We start from the raw sequence: 14,626 nt of genomic DNA on the forward strand, positions 1-14,626 counted from the left end.
GAGCCTCAAACACTCACTACTTTGGCCATGAAATTTCTGAAGCATCCCCCTTCCTAGCTAGTTCTTCTGCCTCTTAAGTTGTCTTCCTATAATCCATCACTCATCATCCTGCCAGAAATATCCTTAAATAATGCTTTCATATTTTAAAATAAATTTAAATGGTTCTCTGCTGCCTTGGACAACCAGGTCGAATTTGGCCTTTTTAAGGGCTTCAGCTATATGTCTGTGTCTTAGCTCTCTATTCTCCAACATTAACCTGACAGTTATAGTTAAATCTTATAGTTACACTAGGGACCGGTTTTCTCTCCTCCTTTTTTCCTGTTCTATTGTCAGTCTGTTTATTTAGGTGCATGCCAAAAATCTTACTTTCCATCTCCTTCATCAATCCTTCCAGATTTTCCTATTCAAGTACTCATCTTTACCTCACTTTCTGTAACATTTACACACTTATTTTGAAGCTTTTATTGTTTATTTTCACTTTAAACCTCATCAGAGTTCCTTCCTATACCTCTACTTCATGATATCCCACGCAACATGTAGCAAGGCAATTAGCACAGGCCAGGTCCTTAATATGCTTTATATGTGAAAACTTGTGAATTCCCAAGGAGGACAATGAGATAATGGGGTTTGCTGATAGATGTTTTATTTTAATGTCAACATGTCATGTATAAGTCCACTCATAAGCAGAAAGGAAGATGAGTGCTGCTCTATCAAATAATTTAATTCTAAAATACTCCCATTTAAAAGTTGAGGAAGAAGCATTTGAATTTCTTCAGCAAAGAATAACTTTCGATTTTGAAATTTTAATATTGTGTTTTATAATTGTGCCATCTAATAAATCCTTAAATTGATTTATTAAAGGGCCAATTGTGTGCCCTTCTTTTTTAACAATGTGATATATTTATCAATATATGTATCATTTTAGAAGTACATTTTCTTTTCATCTGAACAGTTGAATTTATGAGACATTTGACAACAATGTTAGAAAAAGCTGCCTCATCTTATTCTCTATGCGGAGAGAACTCTTCCAGAAGACAAATTTGATGGCCTTGAATGTTCAGAGCCTTAGGCTTTGAACTAGTTCAAAATAAATACCTTCAGAAATTTATACAAATGAATGAAAAACAGTGTCACTGATGACTGAAATTTGGGGTAAATTGGGCCAGCACTATATTCAGGCTCCTGAATTCAGAAATGCCTTGCACCCCACCTAGGTACATGGCATATTTCAGTATTCATTATTCACCCATTTTAATCCAGCACCTATTTGAGTACTTGGTGGAGAGAGAAAAGCAAAGCTCCTGCCGTCGTAATGCCGTCGTAACAGTTCAGAACTGTTGGTTCACATCATCCATCAAGGCTTTGTAATTTACCCACTATCCCTTTAGAACACCACTCTGAAGCCAAACCATGGATTCACAATCTCAGTTTTGGGTAACTTAATTAATCTGTGCCTCAGTTTTCTCATATGAAAAATGGGATAACATCAGCATTTTGTTTAAAATGTCGTATTTACATTAAATATAAATACAATATATTTGTATTTTAATATAAGCATTAAAATATTAAATATTAAAATATTTTAATACTTGTAAAGCACTTAGAAAAAAATTTAGCACATAATGAACGTTTGTCGCAGTTGTATTAAATCTAGTATGCTACTAATATAGGAATGTGTACTAATTATAAAAGTAAGTTGCTTACTGATGACTCAGTGAAAATAAGTTATGATATATCTAAAAGTAAATGAAAGAAATATGATAAGAAGTGAAAATGTGAATAATGCTATATAAAAAGAAAATAGTAAATAACTTTAGAAATATGTAATTTTTTTGAATTTTACAGAGATAATTTGCAACTTACTACCTCTGCTTCTGTTCTAAGGATTCTATTGTTTATATTGTTCATACTCCCAAAAAGAATATAATTTATTTATACTGATAACAGAACATGATAAACTTGATTTTTTCCTTTTTTAAAATAAAATTTTGAAATGAAAAATAGTTGCTTTCGTTTCCCAGTGCCTGCACATGTTAAAAAAAAATTGTTGCTACACGCTATAACTTTTTACATATCTATATTTTGAATTTTTTTTAAAGATTAAGTTAAATGAACTCTAGGGATTTTATATGTACTTAACTAATTAATTGGCACAGTTACCAATCTCATTTCATTTATTAGGAAAACTTTATGAGAACAATAAATCCTGGTTCATCAAGGGAAATTAAAACTTTTGGAAGTTGGTAAGAAATAATATTCCTTGCATTCTCCAAGTTGAGACTGCAGCACAGAAGAGAACATGTCCCCTGGTTACATTCAGTGGTTTGGATTTGATATACATTAATTTGTTTGATATTCTGCTACCTCTTGTTCTCTGCCATCTCTAAAAATGTCATCTTTCAAAATTATCACCTTTCTTTGAAATCTCTGCAGTCCTTGATTTGTGTGAGTTTGGGGAATAATATCGAGTCATGAGCTAATTTCACTTATTCATTTCCTTAATTCCTTTTAAGTCTAGCAACAACACAACCATGGCATTCATACTACTACACTTTTCATAAAACAATGAGTGTCAATGTCAAAAAATGAATGCACCTACTTAGTCTCACATTTAAGATGAATAAGAAGATGTGTTTATACAACTTTCAGGTTCATGAAGAAAAGATGTGGGGGGAGGGAGAAAACAAAATATGATTAATAAGGGAAGGAAAGGACATACCCCCAAATGGAGAAAAATGTCCCCAAATGGAGAGAACAAAACTTCTCTAAGTTTAGAAAAGGACGGGCAGATCCCTTGAACTATGAGTGCTGTGATAAGCAGCCCCTGAATTGACACACAATGTTTCTCACCACCTGGCATCCATGTACTGCCTTCCCTATGAGAGTAGATTGGACCTAAGAGCTTGCTTCAAAGAATAAAATATAGCAAAAGCGATAGGATATAATGTCCAAGATTAGATTATGAAAGACTCTGGCTTCTGTCTCTCTGGATCTCTGACTCTCCCACTTGCTTGTTCTGAGAAAAATTTCTGTCATGTTGTGAGCTGCCTGATGGAGATTCTCATATGGAAAGGAACTGATGTCTTCGCACAACAGCCAACAAGGACATAAAGCCTGCCAACAGCCATGTGAGAGAAGTTGGAAGTGGATCCTCTCTCAACTGAGCCTTAGGATGAGTATAGCCTCAGTCTGCAACTTAACTGCAGTTCTGTGAAGGACTCTGAGTCAGAGGACCCTGTTAAAGGGTATGTTGATTCCTGACCCTCAGATGTTGTACAATAAAAAAATGTTGGTTATGTGAAGTACTAAGTTTTGTGGCAATTTGTTACAAAGCAATAGATAAATAATGCAGATGTCTTCCTAGACATCATGACAATAAAACTATCAGTGCACCACAGAACCATTTGAACATTTTCCCCATGCAAGATATATTCCGGGCTTTCCCAATTTATTGCCTATGAACTTATAGCCAAATTTTATACATGGTTTCTGCTGCAACTACTCAACTCTGATGATGAAGCATGAAAGCAGTCAGAGGCAATATATAAATGAATGCTTGTGACTGTGTTCCAATAAAACTTTATTGAATTTATTGAAAATTTGAATTTTATATAATTTTACATGTGGCAAAAATCATCTTTCAATTTGTTTTAACCATTTGAAAATGTAAAAACTATTTTTCACTTATGGGCTGTACAAAAATAGCTACTGTGCTCATTTGGCCTGTGGACTGTAGTTTTCCAATCTATACATGGTGTATTAGCAAAATGTATAGTGTTAATACCAAACAATGAAATCAGCTATCATAGTGATCCCATTATTTTTTACCTTTTGGAAAAATAACACAATTTGTGTGTATGTGTGATTCATAAACCATCACTGTAAAGTAGGGTCTTAATAGTAGCAGCCACATTAATATAAAGAGAACAAAGAGATAGCCCAGTGTCACCCTAAATAAGTAAAATAAAATTAGATATTTTAGTTAGTGTTTCCCAAAGAAAGAATCATCATTCACATACTGGAGACTCTTTCAAATCACGCAGAATGGGCAAGGCTAAACATAGTGTGCCTATAAATCACATTTTATATTAACATTTTGGCATTGCAGTAACCTTAAAATCATTGCTGGAATATATATTTTAAAAGATAGAAAGAACAAGAGCAGATAAGTTGAAGAGGAGTACCGAGAGACCATTATATACTTAGCATATTTTGATGACAGATAAAAGTTTGTCCTTAAGTAATTTTTAGAGCGTTTAGGGTCATTGAGCAACTTAATTTATAAGTCAGTTTTCTCTTTGCAAAAGGAAGTACAAAATAACATCTACCTAATTGACCTGTAAGTAGTTAAAATATGTATTGTAAGTTTAGATGCCTGATATATTAGTTCCAATAATTATTGGTCCTTATTATTTTTTATTTTATTATTATTATTTTTTTATCTTTAGGGGAGCTGCATTGGTCGGGGAATTGAAGTTAGCTCTTCCATATAGCAGGCGAAAATTCTACCATTGAGAGACCCTTGAATCGTCCAGCCCTTAATATTAAGAACAACCTTGAATATATTTTATTTACCATCAAAATACATTTGATTGGTGATTCTTGACGAATTATGTGGAGTTAGTATCATGCTCCCATACATGCAAGTCCTTTAAACTTAAATCCTTAAAGTTTTAACTTTTGCAGTAAGTACATGGATCCTCATTTATTCAATTTATCCTGAGTTCTCTGTTTTCATTAGGGCATCTTCTGTTAAAATAGTACGCTTCAGGAGGACAGGTAAAGTAAATGGCTAACGAGTTTTGTGCATTATGTATTTCAGTATATAAATGCATGTAAATTATGTAATATGCTCTCTTGATGAGCTTAATAATAAGAATTTCTGTCAAAATGAAGTACTGATTTGAACCTCAATTATGTAAATAATTGCTTTAAATTCCTTCTTCACATTAACTTTGGATTATTGGGAATGAAAAATTAGTTATTCAAGGTGCCTTCCATTTTTCACTTAAAAAAATACTTGCAGCTTAAACTTGAGGAATGGAAAGTTGACACCAAATCCTCTGTAAACTTTCAGAGAAAAATATCACCCTTTCAAATCCAAGAAAAGCATGAAATGTCATTCTACATGGTTTCACTTACAGTTAATTCCATAAATTGTAACTAGTTTGAATGTATGCAATATTAAATAGCTTACTTTCTGCATCAACAGAGGCAGATTCAGAACTTGTCTATTTGCTCTTCATTTTAAAAAATCTTACTTAAAATATTTAATAGCAAAGGTTTTCCATGCTTAGAAAATATCGAACTCTCATCCTGTGATAATATTCCATTTCAATCAGTTATATGAATTGACATGTACAGGATTTTTTTATGTGCATACAAGTATGCTAAAAAGAGATAGCCACACCTATTAGATTCCATGTGTTCTGGAATATAAAAGTTCTGACCATGCAAACTATTTATCAGTATAATGAATCCAGATGCTTATATGATAAAAATTTTTGCAAGGAAAATATCCTCAAGAAACACAGAAATAATTAAAATCATCACATTTTGAGTGCCTATTATGTGTCAAGAACCCACTATTAGAATGATAAATTATTTGATAGATATATATAACATTCTTACTTAAATAATGCTATATGCATTTTAACCAATAATATTTTAAAAGGTTTGTGTGTAGACAGCATTAAAAACAAAATAATGAACAAATAATTTGTCAAAATGTGATAGCACTGAAAAGTTAAACTGAAAACACTTTAGGCATATGTGTTTTTCACCACCTTCTACAATAGAAATTGTCATATCCAGCGGAAATTATAAGGCATTTTATATGTTTCACCAAATTTTGTTACTGAGTTTAAACATCATGAGTTGCATCACTGTTTCATTTACTTATAAGAAATGAAACATTGAAAATAAAAAACCACTGCCAATTAATACACCAAGGAATTTTTGAAGCTTTGTAAGTTCAGATATGTTGAAGTATGGGGAAAAAAGTACATCTAATTTCTATGAAATATGGTAACTGCCATATATATCTATATAAAATACTCCCCAAAAGCCTCAGTACCTGCAAGATTTGATGAAATAATATGTTTACACTAGAAAAAATCCTCTAAGTTACTTTTTCAACTGCTTTTTTTAGACAAGCTTTTCTATTTACGTACTTGCAAAAAATGGAAGTTAATTTTAACTAACATAATTAAACTTCAATGTTTCATATTACGTATAAAGGAAAATATTTTAGACTCTTTTAAAGAACTGCCAGTTGCAATGTGCCTTGGTTCTTTAAGGCAAAAAGAAGGTTCTTAAATTGACAAGTTTAACATTTATTAAATGACAAAGAAACAAAATAATGAATGAATAATATAATCTTGTGATATCCCACAAATACACAAATGCAATATAGTTTTAGTTCAGAGGCTCCTAAAAAATGATAGAGAAACATTACACTTTTATCTGAGATAGTATGAGAAATAATTCTCAAGAGGAACATTAAAACCTGTTTGGAAAATAATTAATTTTACATTGTTTTAAAATCTCAATGAATAGACAGTTTCCAACTGTTAGAAAATCTTAAAAGTAACAGCAGTTTAAATATTATATCTAAGACCTACAAAAAATAGATACTTTAGAATATTTCCCCCAGCTTCCTAAATCACTCAGTTCCTGTGTTCTATCAAAGCATTTTAATATGAAGAGCATAGTTTTATCTCTAACTGTATAAACTTGCACAATTTAACTCCTCTGCTCCTCAACACCCTTAACTGTGAAATACATTCTCTATATATACTTTTAATTAAGAATTAAAGAAATAAAGATCCTAGTTCACTGCCTGAAGTACAACTGTTGTTCACTGTAGGTGGAACTTGGATTTTCCTACACTGTAGAAAGAAACATTGGGGATTAATCACTCCATAAATATCAACACAGTTACAGCTGACTAGTTTTTTAAAGTATATTAAATCAAAGAAAGCTCACATTCTTTCAAATATACTCTTAGAAAAATTATCTGTCTCTTTTCTGGTCTACATTATACCTATGCAACTAAATGGGACTCCACACTTAACTTATCATTTGCCCTAGTCAGTGGTTCTCAACCACAGAGAGTTCCCCAGGGAACATTTGATTATATCCAGAGACATTTTTCATTGTCACTACAGGGGAGGGGGTTTGCCATTGTATCCAGTGGGTGGAGGTCAAGGATGTTGCTAAACACCCTGCAATGCACAGGGCGGGCCTCAACAAAGCATTACCCAGCTCAAAATCTCAATAGCACAATGACTGAGAAACCCTGCCCTAGGAGGGTTTTATAAAACCCTGCCCTAGGAGCCATTATACTGTGTACAGAAATGAATTATAAATTTCAAATGACACATTTCTTAAAGGTAAAAATGTATCTATGAGGTTTTTTTATTTGGAAATTACAAGATTATTTAAGATTTTCAAAGAAGGGGTTTGCTTCTGTCATTTTGTGATCAGCTTATTGGTCCCTGGGCTTTAGATTATGATGCAATCTAATTTTTCTTTTCAAAATCGAGGCTGTGATGAGGAGCACTATGGTCCTGGAAGATAGTGATGCCAACACTTGATATTTTGGTGGAATTTGTCTCATTCTCCACCCCTCAGCATGAGGAGAGAATCATATTTGTAAAAGATCTAAACATCTATTATGTGTCAGAACCTGCCTTCTCCTTTTGTTCTGGTTTGAAAATATTCTTTGGTAAAACTCCTATGTTGCCAACAACTATATATCTTTTGAACAATATTAGAACACCTCTGATATATGAAATTCCAGGCCGAGGCTTGCTGCCTTATGGCAGGAACTTCTACCTGAGAGGAACTTGACTGAGCGCTCACAGATCAAACTGAATTGCCATAGTACCTTCTAGAATCATTTTCGTGGTCAAGGAATAATCAATTACCTACTCAAGTCAATTCAACAAATATTTATTAAGCATTTGCTCATTTTTGTACTTTCTCCTCTTGTCAGCTGTTATCCTTAAGAACAGCTGAAGAGACAAAATGACTCCCACTTATTAAAGACTTATTTTAAAGCTGCTTAAGTGCAGTTCACAGCTCTTCAACTTCTCTTACCAAATCCTCAGAGGCTCCATTTCAGGGGAAATTCATGTTCCATCATAGAGAAACAAGAATAATGTGTTCCTGTTTCATTTCTCAAGTACATTTCAGTGTTTACCTGGGGGAGGAGTGTGCAAAGTAGACGGTTTATCTACATATGGTCATTATATATTCCTAGTGTAAATGAATTAATTAGATACCAATATAATATTAAGATAAATAATGCAGATTTACCTTACAGGTATTATTTACTTACAGGTGTTATTTACTTTAAGTATATTTACTGCATATTATATGACAAAAAAGGGTACATTTTGTCTATTACATTTAAGTTGTTCTGACTAATATTAAGGTTTACACCACACAAAAACCTGTTAGGTATTTGGGGGAACATATGCTCCCGTTTTCAGTAAGTGCCACCACTTTTTTATTTAATGAATTTTTGTTTGAGGAACAGAAAAGGTAGTTAGATGATAATCTTAAATATTCTCTTTTTGGATCAATCTATAGATGATTGCTTCCAAGAACATTAGTCATAGTACTGCTGAGAATGATCTCCAGATGTATACCAGCCCAGAAAAGATAGGGCATCTTCTCTTAAAGAATCCTACTGGGATCTATTTTTCCTACCATGAGTCTCAGAAGAGTGCTCCAGCACTGTTTCTTAGGAATGTCAGAAATAATACCCTATCTATCATCTGTCTTTGAACCAGAGTTGTTTCTTTTAGACTTATGGGAAGCTTACTGTATAAGTTCTTTGTAAGGTGTTTCAATGTCAAGGCACCAAGCCTGTCAAGAGAGTACCACTGAGGAAAACACAAAGGTGGTTGCTTTTCCTTGGTCTGAGCAAAGCCTAATTTAAATTTTCAGGCAGTACAGCATTCTGAATAGAATCCTTCCCCTGACAGTGTCGGACTAAGTTCTAGGATGTTTATCTTGATCAGTTCTAGCTTCTAGTTTCTTAACAAACATGAAAATAAGGGTTTATGACAGATGACTCACTCATTCTCATGACTCACTCATTGCCTACAGAATAAATTTCAATTTCTATGGTCTGGCATTAAAGTTCTCCTCAATCAGATTCCTACCACATTCTCTAGGTGCTTCTCCTTCCCCTCAGGGTGTGCAGTTTGAATGCAGGTCTATATAATTTGCTTTAAGGTATAATCTTGGCTTTTATATCTCATATCTCTCTTTTAAAACATTATTTTCCCTAGAAGAGGAAGCATATCCTGTTAATTTTAATAATACCTACCTAAGACTATAATTTGCACATGGTGCTTGAAGAGTTGGAAATGATAAATAGAAAGGAATAAAACAAATTGATACGTTTTCATTGCACATGGAGTAAAAAACAATGAAATAAAATATTGGGTCATTTCTCTGCTCTGAAAGGTGATCATAAGTTACAGAAAGTTTTAAGACTTCTTTCCTTTTCTGCTTTGTCCCACTTACTAAAAGTGAAGCCTACACCTACATTTCTTCACAAGCCACTGACTCCTTAGTCATTAGGAAACATGCTCACAGATCTATTAAAAACCCTGATCAAAGGTCACTTATAATTTCCCCATCAAAAAGTCTAAACATTTTTTCTCATTTCTTTGTTACCCTCCCCCTTGTACCCACACATCATAAACCACTCTCATTTTTTTTTTTTTTTGGCTTCTGTGACATCTTGTTTTCTCTACTTACTTTTGCTCACCTATTTGTTGTTTTCTTTGTGTACCTCCATTTAAACACCCACATATCTCTTTTGAATTTTTTATTTCCTTTTTCCTTTTTCTCTTTTCCAGGCAAGGCAATATTTTAACTTACTAACCGCTTTATTTATAAATGGTACAATCTTCACTTTTTCGAAAAGTCTGTTCCCATCAAGTAAATATACGTTAAATTGTATTGAGCTGTATAATTCTCTTAATATATCCCAACTGTCATACTTAAAGGGAAAGATATTCCATTCCCTATTTTGAAAAACTATATTCTGCAAATTGGACTTCATATATATATAGACTTTGTAATCTTTGGGGTCTACAATAGTATTAATATCTAATGGGCAAATAGTCCTCTTTCCAAAACGCATTATATACACAGTATATGGAATAATAAGAATTATGATTCTCATCAAATTTAAACACCCAAAAATAGCCATTAATTTAAAAAGCTGCCTCTGTAGAAAGGGCTTTCTGAAAGCACTGATGGGATTCGATTAATCGTCATCAGGTTAGAAAGTATCTTAGGTATGGAAATTATTCTGCATCTGGCTTCTCTCAATACCCAGCAATACAATACAGGAAAATTGAACATACTGCCTGCTTTTTTTTCTTTATGAGATCTTTAAATAATTTCAGAAAATATATTGCCCTATCATGCTTTCTTATAGGATAATATTTCAGAACTGCAATGACAAACAAGAACAACAGAATGCATTACATAAACGTGTTCTATTTTTATCTTAGTTGGTTTTTATAATGACACACAGCATTCATTTTTATAAGTGGATTTTTCATAGAAAATAATAAAAATGTGTTCATGGTTCAGTAAATAAATCTTGGATGCATAGCAATACTTGACAGATTTTAGCCTCTAATGCCTTAATCCTTCCCTAGCATCATTGATGCAATCTTTGAAATGCTAAGTATTAATTTGAGAGTATCATTTTTGTTTACATCATCTGGAAAGGAGGATTTAGCATACATCTTGTGTAAATTGCAATTATACATGACATACTTTTTAGAGCCATCTTCATATACTACTTTACATAATTTAATTGTATTCACTTGATTCTTACTTTTGCATGGGAATGAATGATACAGTCTAAATATAAGACACTAAAATAAAAACAAATTGACTTCTAAATAGCAATATGGCACTTATAAAAGTGCCAGGGAAAGGTAATTCTCACAAATTAAAGTTGAGTTTAACCAGAGGGAAAAGATATGTAAATAGCATATTAGATTTTTTAAAGTCATTTACTATAAAATTGGTGTTCTTAACCCACCATTAAAAATGTTTTATTTTGAAATGTGTGTGTATATATATATATATATATATATATATGTATATATACACATTTTTACAAGAGGGATGCAAAGATAGTGTATAGTTCCATATACCCTTTCCCAAAGTCCACTAAGATTAACATTTAATATAAGAAAGATACATTTATTAAAAACTAAGAAATTCATACTGGCACAATACTATGAACTAAATATGTACTTTATGCAAATTTCATCAGTTTTGTTTTTCCTCCCACCAATGTCTTTCTTTTTATTTGTTTCTGGATCCAATCTGTTTTGTTTCTGGATACCATGTTGCATTTAGTTATCATATCTCCTTCATCTCTTCTGATCTGTGATTCCTTGTTTTGACACTTTTGAAGAGAACTGGTTCTATATTTGCCCCAGGAATGGCTGATATTTTCTTTTATTAAATTAGGGTTATGGATTTTAGGGAAGAATCTCACAGGGGTGAAATTCTTTTCTTATCACATGTCATGGGTACAAGATATCAACATGACCTGTTATTAAAAGATGTTACTCTGGCTCACTTGATAAAGGTAGGATCTTCCAGCTTTCTCCAGAATAAAATTTTTATATCTTTTTCTCAGATTCCATTAAAAGTGAGTGACTAAATCTAGTCCTCTATTAAGAGGTGGTAAATTAAGCTCCAATTCGTGGAGGGAGAAGCATCCAAGAAATTATGGACATGTATTAAAAGCACCACAGTAATTAACAAATATTTGGGGAGAGATACTTTAAGGTTATGCAAAATCCTGTTTTTCCTTAGTGATTTATCCTCTAATTTTAGCATTCAATTTACCACTTTAATGTATGTCATATGCAGCCTTGTAATTTTGGCACACATATATTTACAAACATGTGTATAATTTTCATTCTTCTGTTATCCATGCTGGTTTCTATCACCTCACTCCCATATTCTCTACAGAATTCTCACATGGTGAATTGATGTCAATGTTTTACAAAAATTAAAAAGCATAAAGTAGCAAAGGAAAACATTAATAGAGAAGTCAACAAAAAATTTTCTGTTGACAGACATCTCCAAAAGGTCTCACTTTATGAAATTTAAGAAAATAATGAATAATTAAATGCAAACTTGCCCATAGAGGAACCTCAACCAACTTGCACTAAATTTACACTATCCCCTGCTTCTTAGAGAAATCTCCCACAAGATAGTCAAAACTGTGATTGATATCTAGACATTCAATTCCCAACTTACATTCTATTTCCCCAGAAAGAGCTTCATTAACTATGCAGGCAAAACCGTCTCCCCAAAGTCACTGTCTCTCATGTAAGTCTTTCATTTTCCAGGAAATATTATCTTTATTTATTGTTTGGTTGTTTTGTCTCACCTCAAGGGAATATAAGCTCCATGAGACTATGGGTATCTATTTCTTTCACCTCACATGCCAATATGGAGGGAGCATCCACCACTTAATTGCCTCCCATACATTTTTATTCATTGAATAAATGAATAAAATAGTGAATGAATTAAAGAACCATGGAATGGGTCTTCTAGGAGAAAAAAATTTAGCCTCGTTCCCACCTTTTCTTTAAACTTTGATTATATATGTCACGCTTATTTGCACATCTCTTCCACTTTGCTGTCACAAAATTATCAAATATTTCCTTGCATTATCAATAGCTTTTTTTCCTATTCAGAATGATTCTCTTCATTTGTCAAGTAAATTTTGGTATCTCTTTGTCCGTTAATTGCATATTACTTTGCATATCACTATCCCCAAGATAAATCACAGTCTTTTGTTTGTTTGTTTCTTGGTCAAAATTTCAAGATATTTCTCCATCCATCAGATTCTCTTTTAGGAATGAATCACTTACACACTGGAAGTGATACGATCACAAATTCTCTTAGGATTTGTCTCTATCTCAGTCAAAATATTCTTCTAGACCACATTTCAAAGACCATTGAATGATAAATGAGAAGCTAATTTTCATCAGAAAATAACAGTAATATGTATTACAAATCTATATTATATTTTCATTCTTTATGCTTAGATGCAGGAATCAATTTTTATCTATTCCTAAGATTTCAAAATATTCCAGCCTGAGTCCCACTGGCCTTGGAGATACCTATCATGATCTACCTCCTAATACCCTTTCCAATCAACTTTCCCATCGCCTTCTGCCATATGAAGGCTATTTTCTATTGTCTACTACAAATTTTGTAGAACCTCGTGGATTATAGATAGGAAGGATGAACACTAAACCTTTAAATGAAAATATGTTAAGAAGTAAACAAGTGTGGGAAGATAATGGACGTTTTCTTTCTCTTTTCAGCCTGGAAATATCGTCCTTTGTTCTCCACTTCTTGGGTGTTAAAAGTCATTCTTCTCTATGAAGCACTTAACAGTACATAACCTACTATATATTTTAGCTATTTATTATATTTATTGTGTGTTTACTTAGCTAGAATGAAAGCTTGATGAGAGAAGGGATTTCTTCCTAAAGTCTGGGAACATAGATAATATTTAGCCATAGATTTTGATATATCAGTAAATTACTTATAATAAACATTCCTGTGTTCCAGGTCTATGCTTCTCTATTTGTAGCTTCAGTGCATATAACATTGTGTTTTATATATAGCTGCTGCTCAATAATTATTTTCAGGAATATAAATTTGAATTAAGAGCATATGTAATCCTATTAACTGAATGAGGCTGAACATATGGAATTGGTCATTTTGATATCCTATTACATAAGTTTTTGTGTGTGAGTTTCCTTATTTGATTATGGTTGTATATAACAGCTTGCCTGGATATCCATCATCTGTATGTCAATGTGTGGCTTTGTACATTACTGTTTGAACATTGGTGAGCCAAGTCAAAAATGTCACAGATGCTCATTATCATAAACCTTAGATTTGCATAGTTTTGTCAAGGGACTGGGCAGGGTTTTTCAGTATGAATTTGATCTGGGAAACTAGTTGGTTTTCTAGAATTATGTGAATAATGTCAATGGTTGTGGCAAAAAATGTATATACACCACCATACATACCCCTGCCTTTTTATAGTTCTTGTCATAAATTACAAGTTTATTTATTATGAGTCAAAAATTGCTGATTTATCATTACATTAAACACATTAGTCTTTTAGATTCAGGTGGAAGTAAAAAGTGGATTTATGAACCTGTATATAATAAATCCTATTACAAGATAAAAACAATCTTAGCATAAACTCTAAGATAGGTGGGAATAGCACTGTATATGGAAATATGAACCAAAATTGGTTGTATGTTTGAAGACTGTATTATATGTTTATATATGTTTTATTTCCTTTATTCTATATCAATTTCTGAAAATATGTGGAAAGTTATCTTGTAAAGACCTCAGCATAAGACCTTGAAATAGGCAGTAATTCATTCTAAATATTCTTAGCACTCTTAAATTATTAATTAAAAAATGTTAACCTGGGCGGGCCACGGAGGCTCAGCAGGCAGGAACGCTTGCCTGCCATGCCGGAGGACCCGGGTTCAATTCCCGGTGCCTGCCCATGTGAAAAAAA

Source organism: Tamandua tetradactyla, chromosome 10 (genome assembly GCF_023851605.1).
Source record: "Tamandua tetradactyla isolate mTamTet1 chromosome 10, mTamTet1.pri, whole genome shotgun sequence".
In the NCBI taxonomy this organism is placed as follows: domain Eukaryota; kingdom Metazoa; phylum Chordata; class Mammalia; order Pilosa; family Myrmecophagidae; genus Tamandua; species Tamandua tetradactyla.